The sequence below is a fragment of the Taudactylus pleione genome, unplaced genomic scaffold (assembly GCF_031769625.1).
Source record: "Taudactylus pleione unplaced genomic scaffold, aTauple2 ptg000545l, whole genome shotgun sequence".
Taxonomy (NCBI): domain Eukaryota; kingdom Metazoa; phylum Chordata; class Amphibia; order Anura; family Myobatrachidae; genus Taudactylus; species Taudactylus pleione.
In genome coordinates, this window is record NW_028284947.1 from 3,878,960 (window position 1) to 3,898,836 (window position 19,877).

Consider the following 19,877-nt stretch of genomic DNA (forward strand, 5'->3'; position numbering starts at 1 on the left):
CCCCATAGCGTCACACACACACTGCCCCCATAGCCACACACACACCCACTGCCCCATAGCCTCACACACACACACACACTGCCCCCATAGCCTCACACACACACACACACTGCCCCCATAGCCTTACATACATAAACACACACACATTGCCCCATAACTTTTACACACACTGCCCCATAGCCTCACACACACACGTCTTCACACACACACGCTACCCTGTAGACTCTCACACACACACTGCCCACACAGCCTCACACACACACACTGCCCCCATAGCTTCACACCAGGGTTGTTTCTATAATGGGTGCACGGTTTGCGGTGCACACGGACCCCCGGGTCCAGGGGGGGCCACACCGCATACTCTGCACCCATATTATCTAAAGCTTACCTCCCCGAGGTCCCACGGGTGTCTCAGTGCTGCTCAAAACTCCAGAAAATGGCCGCAGCGGCCATTTTTCTGGCACTTTGCACATGCGCGGTAAGGAAATCGCCGGGAAAATTCCTTTGCAATCTGAGCATGCACGGTAGACTCTGGGCACACTCTAGTGCCCAGAGTCTTCTAATGCCGCGGTTGCCGGCCAGCCGCATCAGTCGGCTGCCAGCCGCCGGGGTGAGAGGAGGTTGCCCCGGACAGCACATAAGATGCCCCTACACACACATACTGCCTCATAGCCTCACACACATACACACATGCTGCCCCATAGCCTCACCCACACACACGCTGCCCCATAGCCTCACACACACACTGCCCCATAGCCTCACACACACACACTGCCCCATAGCCTCACACACATACAGACACGCTGCCCCATAGCCTCACCCACACACACGCTGCCCCATAGCCTCACACACACACTGCCCCCATAGCCTCACACACACACATGCTGCCCCATAGCCTCACACACACAGTGCCTCGATAGCTTTACACAAACACAAGCACACACACTGCTCCCTTAGCTGCACACACACACGCTGCCCCTTTAGCCTCACACACACACATTTCCCCTTAGCTGCATACACACACCCTGCCCCATAACCTTTACACACACTGCCCCATAGCTCACAAACACACACAGCTTCACACACACACACTGCCCCATAGCCTCACACACACACACACACACACACACACACACACAGCTTCACACACACACACGCTACCCCATAGACACACACAAACTCTACCTCAATAGCCTCACACACACACACACACACGCTGCCCCCATAGCCTCACACACACATGCTGCCCCCTTAGCCTCACATACAGGATCTGCCCACTTAGGAGTCTATTTATCAAGCTGTGAAAAGTGTGGAGAAGTTGCTCATAGCAATCAATCAGCTCCTACCTTTTATTTTATAGACTGTACTTGATAAATGCTACTTGAAAGCTGATTGGTTGCTATGGGCAACTTCTCCACTGGTTCTCCACTTGGAAGCTGATTGGCTGGCACTTATCACAGACTTATCACTTTTCACTCTGTCACTTATCACTGCTTAGTACATAGACCCCTAAGTCTCATACACATGCTTCCCCCTTAGCCGCACTCACACACAAGCTGCTCCATAACATTTACACACTGCTCCCATAGCATTGCACACACACTGCCCCCATAGCCTCACACACACAAACACACACACTACCCCCTTAGCTGCACCACACACGCTGCCCCCTTAGCTGCATACACACATGCTGCCCTATAACCTTTACACACTGCCCCATAGCCTCACACACACACAGCTTCACACACAAGCTACCCCATAGACTCTCACACATACATACACTGCCGCACTAGCCTCATCCACACATACACGCTGCCTCCATAGCCTCACACACACACTGGCCCCATAGCCTCACACACACACACACATACACACACAATGCCCCCATAGCCTCACACACACATACACACACGCTGCCCCCATAGCCTCACACACACACATACACACACATGCTGCACCCATAGCCTCACACACACACATACACACACATGCTGCACCCATAGCCTAACACACACATAAACACATGCTGCCCCCTTAGTCTCACACATACACTCTGCCCACTTAGGGGTCTATTCATGAAGCAGTGAAGTGTCCTGTTTTAGCTGAAAACAGGGCCCTTATCTGCTTCGTGTGATTCATGGAGCAGTGTACCATGGAGCAGTGTACCATGGAGCAGTGTACCATGGAGCAGTGTACCATGGAGCAGTGTACCATTGGAGAAACATATTACTTCTCCAGCAGTGCACCTGCTCCTGCATGTATAGCATCACCATACATTTGTATAAAGTATTGTTCCTCTGCTGTTGCCTCCGATCCCTTTTCTGCCAGCAGCAAATCAGAGGTGCCCAGGGAATATGCATATGCATATCCTGGGTCACTTCCTGCAGTGCTGACTGCTGGCTGGTTGACCCAGTGGCCCCCGTTCCACTTCTTACCCCCTGCTATTTTAAAGTGACCCGGCATCCAGGATGTCCCGCTGCCCCCACGCCCCCTCTGTTCCTTCCCTTGCCGCTGCTATTCCTACCATGCTGCCGCTATTGAAAGGTGACCCGGCCGGATCGCTTCCACTTCCATCCAAGCTGCCCCTGCGCCCCTCCACTCTGCTGCACCCCCCATGGACAGCTCACTCTGCCACATCACATGTTCTGTCCAGTATGTGTCATGTGTGTGTATATATAATATAATATATACACACTATTGACTCCACACTGCCCCCGGCTCACTTTGCCTAAACTCCTACCCACCCTTGCACCGTGGCCACACACCCGCCCCCACCAGCGCATGATCGCCTGCTCCCACGGATCAAAGGGTCAGAGCCAGCGTCAGGATCAACAGCTGCCCACGGTGGGGGTATTGGCAGTGCATGCGCAGGACCAAGAAGACCCAAGGGACGTCTGTAAACTCACAGAAGAAAGGAGAAGACAGGATCGCCGGGACCCAGAATACCGGATTGCATCGCGGAGAAGGTAAGTGTACATGAATTGCAACTTATTACACCACCAATGCGATGTCCGGTGTTAATTAACATATAGTTAACGCAAATGTACATGAATAGACCCCTATGTCTCATACACACTGACACTTCCCCATTAGCCACACACACAGCTTCACACACACACTACCCCATAGACTCTCACACACAAACACTGCCCCCACAGCCTCATACACACTCATACACACACTGCCCCCACAGCCTCATAAACACACTACCCCCACAGCCTCATACACACACATACACACTGCCCCACAGCCTCATACACACACATACACACACTGCCCCCACAGCCTCATACACACACACTGCCCCCACAACCTCATACACACACATACACACACTGCCCCCACAGCCTCATACAGACACATACACACACTGCCCCCACAGCCTCATACACACACGCTGCCCCCACAACCTCATACACACACATACACACACTGCCCCCACAGCCTCATACACACACATACACACACTGCCCCCACAGCCTCATACACACACGCTGCCCCCACAGCCTCACACACACACACTGCTCCCACAGCCTCATACACACACATGCTGCCCCCATAGCCTCACACAAACACTGCCCCCATAGCCTCACACACACACACACTGCCCCCACAGCCACATACACACACATACACACACACTGCCCCCACAGCCTCATACACACACATACACACACACTGCCCCCACAGTCTCATACACACACATACACACACACTGCCCCCACAGCCTCATACACACACGCTGCCCCCATAGCCTCACACAAACACTGCCCCCATAGCCTCACACACACAAACACTGCCCCCACAGCCTCATACACAAACATACACACACACTGCCCCCACAGCCTCATACACACACACTTCCCCCACAGCCTCATACACACACATACACACACACTGCCCCCACAGTCTCATACACACACATACACACACACTGCCCCCACAGCCTCATACACACACAGACACACACACTGCCTCCCACAGCCTCATACACACACATACACACACACTGCCCCCACAGCCTCATACACACACATACACACACACTGCCCCCACAGCCTCATACACACACACTGCCCCCATAACCTCATGCACACACATGCTGCCCCCATATCCTCACACACACATGCTGCCCCCATAGCCTAACACACACATACACACCCGCTGCCCCCATAGCCTCACACACACTCTGCCCACAGTTTCATACACACACACGCTTTCCCCTTAGCCACACACACAAGCTGCCCCATAACATTTACACACTACCCCCATAGCCTCACGCACACACACACACGCTGCCCCCATAGCTTCAAACACACACTGACCCCTTAGCCTCACATACAAAATCTGCCCACTTGGTCTCAAACACACACACATGCTTCCCCCTTAGCCGCAGACACACATGCTGCCCCATAACCTCACTAACTCTGCCCCCATAGCCTCAAACACACACTGCCCTTATAGCTTTACAAACACATGCTGCCTCCATAGCCTCTCTCACACACTCACACACTGACTGTAGGGGTGTTCGACCTGTGTGGTCGCACAGGGGCGCCACCCATAGAAGGCGCACCCCTCCCCAAAATCCCGATTTCAGCGGGACAGCACTGTCCTGCTGTTCCACCCGTGGGCAGAAGTTCCCCGTGGGTGGTTAAATTGGGAGGTCGGGAACCCCCACCGCCGCAGCTGTGTGACTGTGCCGAACCCCGGAGACTCTGAATGGATGCTGCGTGCATGCGCGCGACATCCATTCAGTGACGGGAGAGGGGCTGGGGGAAGCCCAGCTAGTGAGGCTCCCCCCAGCCTGACATTATTTGGAGGTGGGCACACCTCCTAATAACGTCACACAAGGGGCGTGACCTATGGTAATTAGGCAACACCCCCATTTTCAATCGCGCGCGGCGAAGATAGGGCGCAGTGGAGAGGGCCGGCACAGGGTGCTCCGGACCCTGGAGCCGGCCCTGCCTCACACATTGCCACCTTAGCCTCACACACACTGCCCCTATACACTCACACACACGCTGCCCCCATAGTCTTACACACACATTGCCCCAATACACTTCCCCTCCTTTCTCTTGTTTCTCTCTCTGTCTCTCCCCCCATCTTCCTGTCACTAGCTCCTCCTAATATTTTCTCTTCCCCTGTTTTCACTCTAAATCCTTTATATCTGACTTTTTCATTGTGGAAGTGGGTATGCCATCAATGTGCAGGCACATGCTTCACTGGCCGGTAAATATGTTGATATTTCTGGGCAGCTTTGGAGTGACAGAAGTGGTGACTGGGCTATACACGGTGGGTGGGTGGGTGGCCTGGGCAAACTCTGCATAGCCTCCTAATGCCCAGAGGGAAGGGCAGTCCTTCAGCCATGGTTCCCCAGAGGTTTCCTCCACAGGGGGTTTTTCCTCTCCTGAGTGCTGAAGGATGACTCTTTGTGAGTCCTGAGGCTTCCGCCATATTGTTCCTCTTACAGGACAAGTTAATAAAAGCCATAGGCCTATCTTCATCCAGAATTCCCTATTTTAAAAATGCAGAGTAATAAAGTGACATTTTACTTGTAATAAAAATTCATAATAAATGTATTTCTATATATATTTTGCTTGCTGTTGTCTTTTTGTTTTATTAATAAATGCTCACAAAAGGTGAGGAGGCCACAGTGAGGCCTAGCAAGGTAACTGAGAGCAGAGGTGGTAATGGGAAGTAATACAGTGGTGGGAGCAGGACAGGATGAATGATCAGCTTAGATAAAGCATAGGAAAAGGGGTGAGAGCTGCAGGCTGAGAGGGGAAAGACTGAGGTGACAATACAAATGAGGGGTGTATGGGGAAATGATGGGAATGGATGGAGGTCTCTGAGGAATATGTGGTCAGGAATTGGTAGAGACACTTTATATTAGTAGGTAGGAGAATAATACAAGTCAGTAATAACATTATATACAGGTGATAAACTCCAGATAAGTAGACCTGCTGCTTACAGAATGAGGAATATGGTTACCCTGTAATCGCTGTTATCAAGTATAAAGTGAGTTGAGGGAAAAGTAACAAAAGAGAATACAGTCACATATTATAGTAATTTACTCAAAAACAATATCTAATGATAATAATAAAAACCCTAAATAAAGTAATAATGTTACATTAATTTGGTGACACTAACAAAACATTAAATGCATTATGGGCCTTATTCAGAGATGTACGCACACCCAATGTTATGCAGCCCATCTGGATTATTAGCACCTCAGGAGGGTTGGGATAACATTGGGCTGGGGTAAGGGTCCCAATGACACAGACTTGGTTTCAGTGCGAGTAGAGTCATGATATGAAAGGGACTATAACAATGCATCTTTTCCTTTTGTATCTGTCTAATAAAAATATAAAGCAATTAATGTATTCAAAGATTCATGTTACAGGACTTTATGTAATGTCTATGATGGTACTACTGAGGCTGCTTGCTGAGCTCCCCATTTCCTATACTTCCATTACTTATACATTCCTACACTTCTACAGACGACCCTCAACATCAGATGTTTTGAGTGACTGATTGGTAAGTGCATGACCGTAGCTATAGTGCAGGTGGTGCCATTGCTATGGGGCCCAGAGGCTTTAGGGGCCCTGAACCCAGGTAATATACTGTAGTTGTATACAAATTTCCCAGATTTGCCTGCTAAGTAATTGGGTCCGACCCTTTGCCCAGCCTGAATGGGGTGACATTCTATTTTCAGTAAGAGGTGTGTAGTGGTTATTAGAATGATAAAGGGGAACTGTAATGTGGCATAATCTGACCTGCTTATTCTAATGTGGTAAATATAAACTGGTTGGCATGTTAATGTTACATATTATGGACTGGTGCACTGTAATGTGGCACAATGTGAAGTAGAGGCACTATAGTGTAGCATAACATGAAAAGGGGACACTGTTATGGGGCATAATTTGAAAATAAGGGCACTATAATGTGGCACTGCATGAACTTGGAGGCACTATGGTGTGGTATAATATGAACAGGGGGCTCTGTAATGTGGCATAATATTAACCGGAGACACTGTATAACATGTGAATTGCAGGTACTGTGTGGCATAATGTTTACTAGCAGCCCTACAATGTGAAAATGTGAACTAGGGCACTACTATTGTTCATAAAATAAACTGGGGTACTAGTAAGTAAAGAGTGAGGGGTCATCTGAATTTAGTTCCCTGATTTAGATTATCCATAATCTGATGCACTGTTGCCTGCCTGTTAACCTGAGCAAGTCTTCCCACTCTCTCTTCCGTTCCAGCATCCATCAGCCATTTACGACCACATGCCTTGCGCTCAAACCCAGTTTTTCATCTGCTGGTCCACTCTGTGTACACTTTAACAACTGTCTCAGAATTACTTTAATTCTATATATTTTTATTGCACCACATGTCCATCTGGTCCTAAGTGTATCAAACCAAGCGTAATACTATCAGGTAGCCTCAAAAATGGTTTAACACCATAGGGGAGAAGTATCAAACCTTCAAAAGAGATAAAGTGGAGAGGTTTCCCATAGCAACCAATCAGCTTCTAGCTATCATTTACTTTGCACAGTCTATAAAAAAAAGTTAGAAGTTGATTAGTTACTATGGGCATCTTTTCCACTGTATCTATTTAGAAGGTTTATTGCATCTTCCCCAATGACTAACAATATGGAACTGAAATGCAGCACAAGTGAATTCAAGCATGGCCATGTCCAGAAGCTTCATTATCTATAGTATGAACTTTTGTAATTCATACTGTATCACCATATATGAGGGATTAAAGACAACAGGAAAGTGAGGCCAGATGCTTCAGTTCCATCATCCTTATCGTCACCATTGCATATATACGTTCAGACTAGGGATGTGCAGGCTCGGTTCTACTCGGTTCCGTTCGGTTCTTTTTACCGAATCTTATTGGCTATCCAAAACTCGTGACAGCTGAAACCCAATAAGATCCGGTAAAAAGAACCGAACGGAACCGAGTAGAACCGAGCCTGCACATCCCTAGTTCAGACCCACCTCTTCAAAGTAAGCACTGATTCAGAGGGAGTCTGCTCCCCATCTATTGTTATGATATTTTAAAGCCATCTTATTGCTATACACCTATCATATTCATAGTAATACACACGATTTCTCCCTTTCTCGTCCACATATCATTCAGTTGGGGAGCTTCAAGATTTTCATGTACCTGAGAGAGGATCCTTCAGTATTGGTATCCCTACTGAGACCTTGGCAGAAACATAAGAAAGAATCCCCATTCCTTGGATCTCACATGAGTGGAGCTAACACTGCACTATTTTTCACTGGACCAGCTTTGTTTGGGAACATCATTTATAATGTCTCCTCCACGTGGCATGGGCTGTTAGCTGGAGGAGGGCAGACGTTTGGGCAGTGATGAGGAGAAAGGAGCTCTATGTGCTACAGGCTACAGTTACTATAGACAATGCCCAGGATGCTGACTACTGAGATCTACAGTAGTGATGTCCATCAGTGGCTCTAACATTGATGGTTTATGGTTTTCAACCATCAAAAGGAAACCATTCAGGGTTGGGTAATCAATAGATGATTATTGCACATGCGCAGAACTATACATTGAAATGCCACCTGATTTTTTCCAACATCAGGCAACATCATCGATGCTGCAGTATTGTCGGTCCACCATCTATGACAAAAGAAACAATTGCCAACAGCCATAGACCATTGATGGTCGTGAAACAATGAATGGTGGCCATCCATAATCCACATGCTCCATAGAAAGGGTGGTGAGTGAGCGAGATGAAATGCATGGCAGCCTACCTACCACATTATCCTCCTGAAGGCACCATCTTGGACTACTGATATGTTAGGGGGTTTGTTCGTTGCCACTGCTCCTTCCTGGCTATGCCACTGGACCATACCCACCATGGAGAAGGAGGGCATTAGATTTAAGGAGGTCATTGAAGGTCTTGCTGAGGGTGGTAGTTGGGTGTCACCTTGTTTAGAAACATTGCCAGCTCTCACCTCCAGTCACACTATTGTCATCCTTATCTGTTCCCTCATAATTATGGGAGAGATACAGTATCAATACCTTTTTCCTGACACAGGAGCTTGTGAACCTCCTTGGATATCCTGTGTGTCTCCTTGAGTTGCAATTATTCTTCTCCTACGTTATAGCATGCGTTCAACTTACACTATCTTTATAAATAAGACCTTTTGAGAATGAACCCATAAAATGAGAATCTAAGCATTTTATTTTGTGTGCTGCCAAGTTTCTGGCATTTCAGAATCACTACACTAAATACACTCTAATAAGTAGGTTTGCTAAATCCTTCTCGATACATGCACAAATAGGTTGTTCAGGTCATTTGTCATTCTGATCCCGAATAAATGAGATCTGCTCGCTGGTTATATTATTCAAGTTTACCACAGTGTTTCAGACACTGAAAAAGGCAATTAGTTTGCATAACAATGCGTCTGGCGTTGCTCATCACTAAATGGTGCGAAGCCTCGGCTTCGTCATGTGTTGCTATTACCAAAGGTCAAGGCTCACTCAGAAATACTCTATTCATTTACCAATGTAATAGTTTTGAGTAGCATAAATACCCTATTTTTTCGTAAGTGCAGGATCTCACTGTTTCTCATGTCGTTCTTCATAAAATCCATTTCATAAACAAGTGGTTGTAAATAAATGTCTCAAGACATTGTCGTGAAATACATCCATGAAATAAACATATGCTCAGAGTTTGGGCTAAGATTTTACATATATACAGTTATAGTGCCTGCGCTACTTTGCGTAATTCTATAGGTGCCTAATGTGACAATCAATATGTATATGTAGAGCTAAGAATACTAAGCACACAGGGATAATAGTTAGGTGGTTTGAATGGATCCAGTTAATACTACAACAAATCAATTGAAAAGTCACAGTGCTCTCTAATTTGAGGAGTAATGTACACAGGATATGGTACAGGGAAGTGTATAGGAGTATATGGTGAAATGAACGTAGAAAAAATGGGGGGGATAAAATAGTGATGGTGGGGAGACTAGGTCTGTACAGAGGCAGTTATGGTGTGTGCCGTGTGCACACTTCCTGGATACTCTGGTTTGCCTTTCACTTCCTGAATTGAGCAAATCCTCGCGGGAACAGCTATTCTTGTTAGTGCTTACTCCGGTAAGCGTTCCTATGTCAGCGTGTGTTCCAAAGATGGATTGAATGTTGTCCAATGTGTTGCAGCCTTTCGGCCTTCCGCAGGGACGTGAATGATGGATGTGTCTTAATCAGGTTTAAATAGGCTTCTTGGATCTAGCGCAGGCACAATAACTATATATTATCATTGTCTGTAGGAGATATGGGATTATCTCCATAGTGTCAGCAGCTACCATTATCCTATACCAACCAACAAGCGCAGGTTTTGCATAAAGGTCATAAGATTTTACTTAGTCGTTAAGATTGCAACTTAATATACTATATTATTTGATAACCAAGGAGGTCATTCAGACCCGCTCGCTAGATGTGTTCGCTCGTGTATGCAAATCTGGCACACACCCAGCAAGGCCGGCGATCGCACAGCAAGGCATTAGCATGCCCACTATGTCTTGGCGTGAGATCACTTTGTGTATGCAGACGCCCACCAGCCTGTTATAAGATGCCCTCTTGTGCACGTCATCTCCAGGAAGTGCATGAAACCATTGGTAAATCGAACACCATCGGATGCAATCACAGCGCTTGAGGTTGACTATACCCTGCCGCAAGCACTGCGATCACTTCAGTGTGAAATACAACCAGGTGACGTGTACAATGACGCTGCCTTATAATTGTGCACACCTCTTATACCGTGTTAAGATGCTCAGGCACGCCTGCGTTCGCACCTCCACTCCCCCATTTCTAGTGGCCTGCCCCTGTCACCACCCACAAATGGCTTGTCCTGTCACTCACTCTGCTGGGCTATCTATGCGCAGTGAGCAAACGCTTCCTGATCTCTCGCACTGGTTCATGCACGTGCACTGCGATGTGTACGCATGCGCAGAAAGTGTAAATCGGCGAGCTGGGAGCGAACACATCCTAGCGAGCGGGTCTGAATCAGTTCCCAAATTCCATATGATAATTATGTTTTCTACCTTCTTCAAATGGGATGAGAAATGGATGTCACTCCCTGGATCATGAGAATATTACAAACTCAGTAGGGGATATTTATATGATGGTGCAAACAAACATTGATGCTTTTTCCTTTAGCAACCATTCAGATTCTAACATTCTATATTTAGTTACAGTTTAGAAAATGGAAACAAATGTATAGTTCCTACAGGTACATGCTGCAGGCACAGTATGCAAGGCCAACAGGTTACATACAATCCCTATTATCTTCATGACCTGGGAGAAGAGAGAGAAAGAGAAGATTGTAGTGTAATGACAACTTTGACCGGTGGCATCACTAGGAGGGTACAGACTCCGAGGGGGTGACATCAAAATGCCAGTTCCTCAGTGACCGGAAGCTGAACTGTGATGTTATTGTGCAGTGCACGGCTCCCAATCACTGAGGAGGAGCCAGCAGTGTGGGCAGAGTCTCTGGGGGCATCTACGGGAGTGCTGGCCATGCCCTCAGAGTGATTAAACATGGATGTGTCACAAAGCCACTATCTCTTGCCCATGAGGTCATGCCACTGATTTTGACACCCTATAAATGAATGATAATGATAACTTGCACTAGTTCACTTACAGTAGAGGGTCTGCCTGCTATGCTTGAAAGTGAAGGGACCACTGGAGTGACTTTTATATAAGTGGCACTTTTTGGGTTCGATCCAATTAGGTGCTATTGGTGCGATGTGCCATGGCAACGGCGTTAAAACGCCAGCAAACGGCGTTAAAACGCCGGCAAGGGCCCGGCACATCGCACCCTTCGCCAGGGCCGGATTAAGGGGGGGGGCGACAGGGGCGGTCGTCCCTGGGCCCCCACACATGACCAGGGGCCCCCGCACAGGGTCAGTGTGACCCTGCCGAGAACAGGAGTCCAGTGACACCTGTTCCCGGATTGAGGCTCACTGCCGTGATCCGCTGTTAATGTATGCAGCGGCACAGTCAGTGCTGCTGCATACAGCATAGAGCGGCTCCTGAGTCTTCTCTCCGGCGCCACAAGACACATTACATCCACAACACCGATGAGAGGACCAGGGAGCAGCTTTGCTGGGAGGAGGTCACGCCCGCACGCCGGGAAATCAGGTAAGTCAGCGGCGGAGGCTTTGCTGGTAGGGTAGGAGGGCAGAAGTCTTAGGGAGAAGGGGGGAAGCTCCGTGTGGCTTGAAGGGGCCCCCGCAATTTAGTTGCCCAGGGGCCCCCACTAGCCTTAATCCGGCCCTGCCCTTCACAGCCCGACTCGTTGCTGAATTTGCTTGAATTTGCACTTTCAGGCAAATCCGGGCGGCCGTCAAGCACGGCCACTGAAGCGATGACTCGCACACGCGAGTACATCGCATCTAATTGGATTGAGCAATTTATGTTTAAAACGTTATTTCATTTACATTGGTCAAACTGCAAATAAAAATCTCCTTCCAACTGCAAGTGCAAACTGCATCCCAAAAAGCTAGCTGCAGTGGAAATGGTTCTGTGGACTTCATCACAGGAAGGAACACACCTAAATTTCTACCATCTCCATCCCATTATCTTATTTATATAATCTTGATTCTACTGTTCTCTTGAAGACTATAGATTTGTCTTCATACATTGAGCAACTTTATGCCATATGGCGTGAGATGCTGGCGCGATAAGGACGCTCTGAGGCGAGAGGTGTAATGTTTTTTTCTTTACATTTTGCGTCTTAGTCGTATCGCAGATGCAGTAAAAAGCCGCTCACAGTGTACTAGAGACATTAGGTTGATACTTTGATCACACAGGAATTAAAGTTGCAGATGGAACTTGGCATGAGGAAAAGCCGCAGCTACTCACATTGGAGCCTTTTTTACACAGGTTTAGTCCCAGTCGCACACAGATGTACAAATGCCGCAAACCCCAGTGGTCAGTGTACCTAAGCATTGTAGTTCCAGATCTTTAATTTATGTGAATGACTTTTTGAGCGAAAAAGATGCTCAACGTGGCTGAATAGCACCTGGCTCGCCAAGCTGGGCTATGTGGCACAACTAAAGTCACAGTATAAAAGAACACATCTGTATATGTATTGGTGGGAATATTTCACAATTACCAATTAACATCCTTCCCCTGATCAACTTTTGTTGGTACAAACCAGCTCCTCCTCAGATGTCAGCTGCAGACACCTTAATCCAGAAAACAGAAACTACAGACGTGTTCTCCTACACAGGGGCATATTTATAACGGGTGCAGGGTGTGCGGTGCACATGGGCCCCTGTGTCCAGGGGGAGCCCGCACCACACACCCTGCACCCATAATTACTTGCCTCTCCAGAGTCCCACCTCAGCACGGGGGGCCGGCGCTGTAAAAAACGGCTGTAAAATGGCCGCCGCAGCGGCTGTTGTGCGTCTGTATATGAAGTGGAACTTACCGTGGAGAAAAGCTGCTGTCACTGCATCATACCACTACTTATGCTGATTCAGAGCCGCAGTCACACACAAATATACAAGTGTCGCATATCAAATTAATCAGCACAGTCTGCTGGTGCATCATAGTCACATCGCATTTAGGGCCTGATTCAGACGCGCTCGCAAACGCGGTTCACGGTGGCCCAGTGCGCACGTGTGGCATGCGCACTGCGTGTGCGCGAGCCTCGGAGCGAGCGCAAAAAGCACTCGCTCCGTGGCTCACTACAAAAGGGGCGGCTGTCGATGTTGATCGACAGTTCGCCCCATTTTGGCGCACTGGCGGGGGGTGGCTTCTCAAACGGAGGCGTTCCCATGTGAACGCCTGCCGATTGTGGGCGGCCCCACTGACATCAGCAGTGATGTCAGTGGGAGAGCTACCGGCTCTATTAGAGCCAGAAGCTCTCTGGGGCTTGCGGACACGAGACCCTACCACAAGGGTCTTGTCGCAAGCCCGATGGTCGCGATGGTCTTGACCATCACGACCATCATCCTGGCCACTCGCAATAGCTGTGCAAGCGGCCAGGATGCCGCTCCAAAAAAAAAAAAACGCCCTGATTCAGAGCGAGCGCTCTTTCAGAACGTCCGGCTCTGAATCAGGGCCTTAGTTTTATGCTCATTTTCTGCAAAAAAAGACACAAAAAAGATGCCTAGTGCTAGCAGAGTCTCACGGGACATGGCGCGCCGAAAGGGGCTGTTTGGCGCAACTGAAGCAAAGATGTGTGAGGACTCATCTTTATATCAGCAAGATTTTTAAACTAGTTGTGGGCAAGATGATATTTTTAGGGAGCACAAAAAGGTTAACCCGCACAGAAATAAGTGTAACTCTGGGTTAGGACCCTCATAATAACAAACTTTCTTTAGGTCAGAGAGTTCTTTGTTCTGAAGAACTTCAATTCCTCGTGCCAACAGAATGGGAGGAAACAAAAGAAAATATCATGGTGTAGTATGTTGTTCGGACAAAAATGTTACAATAGAATGCAGTAATTTTGATAGGGAAAAGTTCTTCCATCAATGAGATGTAAGAAAAATTAACACAGATTATGTATTCCATTCCCAATGAAGGTAGGTAAATAATGTGTGTAACGGTATCTTTTATTCTCAATGTCCAAAGAATAAGGGTGTACCCAACTCATACGGGTGTTAGTAATGACATACACATCAATGTATCTTTACTTTAATGTAGAGATGTGCATGTACAACTGTTTTGGTTTTGGATCTGGATTTATCTGTGTGTCTTGGTTTTGATTTTGCAAAACCACCCTCAAGTGTTTTGGTTTTGGATTTGAATAAAAACCTAATAAAATTCAATTAAAAAAACCATAAAAACAGCTTAAATGTCCGAATCAAAAAAACTGTGTTTAGTTTTAAATCTGAGTTCTGAACCAGTACTCAGTTCAAAAACCTCTACATACTGTGTGCGTATAATTTGGACTTATTTGAAAATCAGCATTCAGCATATGTGCTCCTGCAGTTCTCTGACTCTTCCATTGTTTCACCGTCGTGTTGTATATTAATAAACATGGTCCTATTTTTAAGGCTTGTACTCAAGCCACTGTTGGGGGAATGAGCATAGTTAATTTGTGACAGTATGTACTCTACCATACATGAAGGGCTGACTGTTGAACTGTAGTACTTACTGGACTGGTGCTGGTAGAGGTGGCTGCTATCGATGGCCATTGTTAGATGATGTTTTGTAACTATATTTTCAGAGATGGCGATATGCTTTTTTTTCACTATAGCATGAAGGCGATGCTTGCCACCCTTGCTTGGTGCGTGATGATGGTTGTTTACCGATGTCTCCTGCTGCATACACCAGGCAGATGAGAATATCCTTGACAGCCCAAACCATTGAACAATTATCCATTGATTTTTACATACCATCATTAAGCAGAAAATATGTTAGAAAACTGAAACCATTCATATAGGCCTTCAGAATTCAATCCCTAGTATCTGTCTAATGTCCTAAAAGAACCATAACCCATCGTCTTATTCATGATTTATTTCAAGACAGATTATTGATGAAGTAGAAAAAGGGTCTGAGTATGGACCAATGCTATCCAAGTGAACTGCTGGTCAACTACCTCATAGGCCAACATAGGACCTGGACATGACTGTGACAAGCTATTGCTCTACTTTTTGTGGCATCCTCACCACAGATCAAAAATCCATCTACCCTCTTCCTGAATTACCTCACCTCTTCCTTCTCCTCTTTATTCCTTCATCTTTTCACCATTCCCCTGTACCATACACACTGGCTGGTACAGATTGTGGCAGCTTCGTAGTGATAAGCAGGAATACAGTATTTACACAGTGCAATATTGCACCCAAATAAGTTCCAGACTTTCACAACTGTTAAAACTCAGCTCACAGAGCTACAGTAACATGATGCAAAATATGTATGGAGTCTGAAACTGTCAAGGCTGGCTTAGGGGAATCTCCTACTGAGGAGCTGAAAACTGAGGTCCCCGGTTGTGGGAAGATTTGGAGGTGAGGGGCCTCGATGTATGTCTTCCTCATCCATAAGTATCAGATGTTGCGAGACCTGACCAAGGGTGCAGAGTCTAACCTGCTGGGAGGTGTTCACCAGTGACCCCACCAAGCAGGATATGGGTTTAAGCTGCACCTAGCAAGCAGGTAGTGGACCTTTGGTAATGGTATCCGATACAGGTAGAAAATGGAGGGAGATAATACCGATGAGGCCCAGGAGAATGTACATCTGAAAGAGGCACTAGCAAGGATTTGGGATTTTTTACAGAGTATGCGGCAAGGTATCAGACACACTGCTGGCACAGGAGAGTGACACTGTGGTTGTACTCGGAGGATGTACTGAGTATGTGGGCAAGGTATCGAGTCGCACTGCTGGCACAGAAGAGTGACACTGAGGTTGTACTCGGAGGATGTACAGAGCACACGGGCAAGGTACCCAACACACCGCTGGCACAGGAGAGTAACTATAAATGACTTGAGAGTAAACAGCAAGGGAAGCTGGATTGAAGTGATGGCAAGCAAACACTAGTAGTAGTAAAGGCAACTTCCTGTTGTCCAGAGCCCTGTTATATACCCTGAGGTAGCAGTCCATTGTAGGACAGCATCAGCTGACAACAGCCTCACTACCATTGGGTAAAGAGTCAGTCAGGTGATGAAGACTGTCATGGCTGCACCCATGATGGCAACTGCAGCAAACAAGACATGGAGCAGCTCATGGATATCTATGTGGTCCCTAGGCATAATCCTCAGAGCATCACTTGCCCACTTGCCGCCCCTGACATCTGACCACTCGAGAAGTATTGGGAAGCTGGTACTGGGGTGAGTAATGGATGATACTAGGGCGCAATCTGACAGTACCTCCCCTTTCAGGGTGGACTCCAGACACCCACAATGCTTATCAGGAAATCTTCTGTGAAAAGCTCAAACAAGTTGAGGAGCATGGACATCAGAGGCCTTAATCCATGTTCATTCTTCAGGTACTTATCCTTTCCAATCAATAAGATACTGAAGGCAATTAGACCGATGCCGAGAATTAAGGATTTTCTCAACCTCAAATTAGACTCCCAGTTGAGTTTAAACTTGATGAGTCTTGGATGGAGAATGCTGAAATTGATTAAGAACCAACGGTTGTAACAAAGAAGCAAGAAATGTGTTGGAGATTCTCAACTGCAGAGCGAGTTCCAATTTATAAATCACAGGGTTGATGACTTTAAGAATGTGGTATGGTCCAATGAAGCATGGAGCAAATTTTATGCTTGGAACCTTAAAACTATTGTTATTAGATGATAGCCACACCCTGTCTCCAACTCTCCATGGGCAATATTTCTTGAAAATCTGGTACTCGTGGATGTTTACCATACACTGCAAGGAATGGAGTGGAATTTGAAGCAGAATGGTATCTGAAATTGTGGACAAATTCTGCCCAAGGCAACAAATCGATCCAGTCATCTTGAAAGGAAGATACGAAGAGTCTGATAAACATCTCCAGCTCCTGATTCACCCTTTCTGTTTGGCCATTAGCTTTGTGGTGATAGGCGGACGGAAATTTCAACAAAGAGCCCTCCAAACCTTTGCCACAAATTATACCCCACAGTCATATACAATCTCCTTGGATAAACCATGAAGCCGGAAGATATCACGGATGAACACTTTGGCCAGTTGTGGTGCAAACGTAAGACCGATAAAGTCTTTTTTGAAAATCACTCTACTACAACCTAGATGGTATTGTGTCCCTTAGAAGGTGCTAAAATAAGATCCATTGAAAGATGGGTCCTAGGGGCATCTGGCACAGGCAGAGGATGCAATGGACCAACAACCTTGTTACAGATGGTTGTATGCTGGGCCCACTTGGCACAGGACACAGTAAAGTTTCGAAAATCTTCCTTCATAGTGGGCCACCAGTAGGATCGCTGTAAAAACTTGAAAGTCTTGAGAATGCCCAAATAACCAGCAAAAAGAGAAACATGGGCCCATGACAATAAGTTTTTACGCAGCTGAGGTACCAAAAAGATCTTGCAAGGAGAAGGAGACAAAAGTTGAGTGGGAGCAAAGATGAGAGAATCCAAAATTGGCTGAAATTGAGGTTGATCCTCCTCCTCTTGTGGAGACAAAAGGATCGAGAAATAGCATCAGCTTTCTTATTCAGGACCCCAGGATGACACTGAAGTTTGAAGTCAAATCTAGCGAAGAAGAGGGACCAACAAGCTTGTCTGGCATTTAGAAGTAAAAATAAAAATGGTGTGTTGCGCTTGTCTTTCCGCAGCTCAATAAATAGTGGACAGATTAAAAATATGGGTATATGAGCGCTGGTATGAATAATTAGTAATCAATAATAAAACATAAAAATAAAATGAAATAAAAAAATATAAAATATTAAAAAAAAATTAAATAAAGAACAAAGATGAAAATAGAAAGAAAAAACAGCATAGGAGAGAAAAGGCATAAACAGTATTATGGAATTGATGTTTACAGTCTTTATAAACTAGTTGGGGGGTGCCAGTTCTGCATGTACCCCACGAGGGGTCCGCTGTGCTATTGCCACCTAACTCACCCTAACTAGCTCGGTGTTGACTGCTGACTTCAGCTGCAGATTCCCATCTGAGCCACGATCACCTGTCCCACCAGGCTGGCGCCGCTTGATGACAGAGGGCGCCGGGGGATGTTCAGTGGGCTTGCAGTGGCAGTTGTTCTTTTCCTGTGCACTCCTTCCAATCTCGTGTTTCGGACCTTCCTCGGGTCCTTTGTCAAGGATGAAGGGGGTGGGCCTTGGTATGGCTTTATTTATAGCGTGACTGATTTGTAAAAAGAGTTAAAAACTGGATATGCGGTCCCGGAAGTTGTGGGAGGGTTGGAGGCAAGCACATGTTCTTTTTTCTGTGCCTGACTCCATTTTGGTTTATGCCAGAATGGTGTAGATTGAGAAAAGTTAAAGGAAAATAGCAATGAAAGATAAGCAATGATATGAAACTAACAAAATAAGAATAAATATAAAGATAAATAAAGATAAGAATAACATAAAAAATAAATTAAAATAAAATTTAAATAAAGTGAAATAAAATCAAAAATAAAAATAATAATAATTTTTGCTAGTGAATAATGAATCTAAAAATTCTTTTGATTTTAAAATACTTATAAAAAGGCATTTAACCGGTGAGATGTTTGGAGATAAACAAGGTTCTTATGATCCTTGATGATGGTAACAGGGAATCTTGTGCCTTCCAAAAGGTGTCTCCACTCCTCCAGTGCCAAATGCATAGCCAATAACTCTTGATCTCCGATGGCAATTTTCTTCTCTGCCGGAGAGAATTTGCGAGAAAAGAACCCACATGAATGTTTCTTCCCATCTTCAGCGGTTTGGGAAAGCACAGCTCCTACACCTACCAAGTAGGCGTCTACTTCCAAGAAAAAAAGGTTTCTCGAGTTGTGGTTGGTGAAGAATTGGAGCTGTTTCGAGATCTTGGAAGGCACTTCTGCTGCAGACCAACAAGATGGGCTAGACCATTTCTTAGTAAGAGCTGTGATGGGGGCAACCACCGTAGAAAAGTTCAACATAAATCTCCAATAATAATTGGAAAAGTCCAGAAATCATTGAAAGGCGTTCAAAGAATTTGGCTGGGTCCATTCTCAAATGGCTTTTAGTTGGTCTGGATCCATTTCTAGGGAATGTCAACAAATGATACGCCCCAAGAACGGCACAGAGGATTGTTCGAAGAGACACTTGGAGATCTTCCCATATAGACAGTGGTCACGAAGGTGGGACAGAACCTCTCTGACATGAAGTTGGTGGGACTGTATGTTCTCAGAAAAAATTAGAATGTCATCAAGATAGACTACAACATATTTGTAGAGAACAATCTGTAAAGATCTCGTTGAC

General features: G+C 46.2%; 1 pseudogene; it reads right to left on the reverse strand.

Moving 5' to 3' along the window:
* The window catches only part of LOC148500836 (uncharacterized), a 28,050-nt pseudogene extending 8,495 nt beyond the window's left edge, over positions 1–19,555 (reverse strand).
* Between the last annotated feature and the right edge of the window lie 322 nt (positions 19,556–19,877).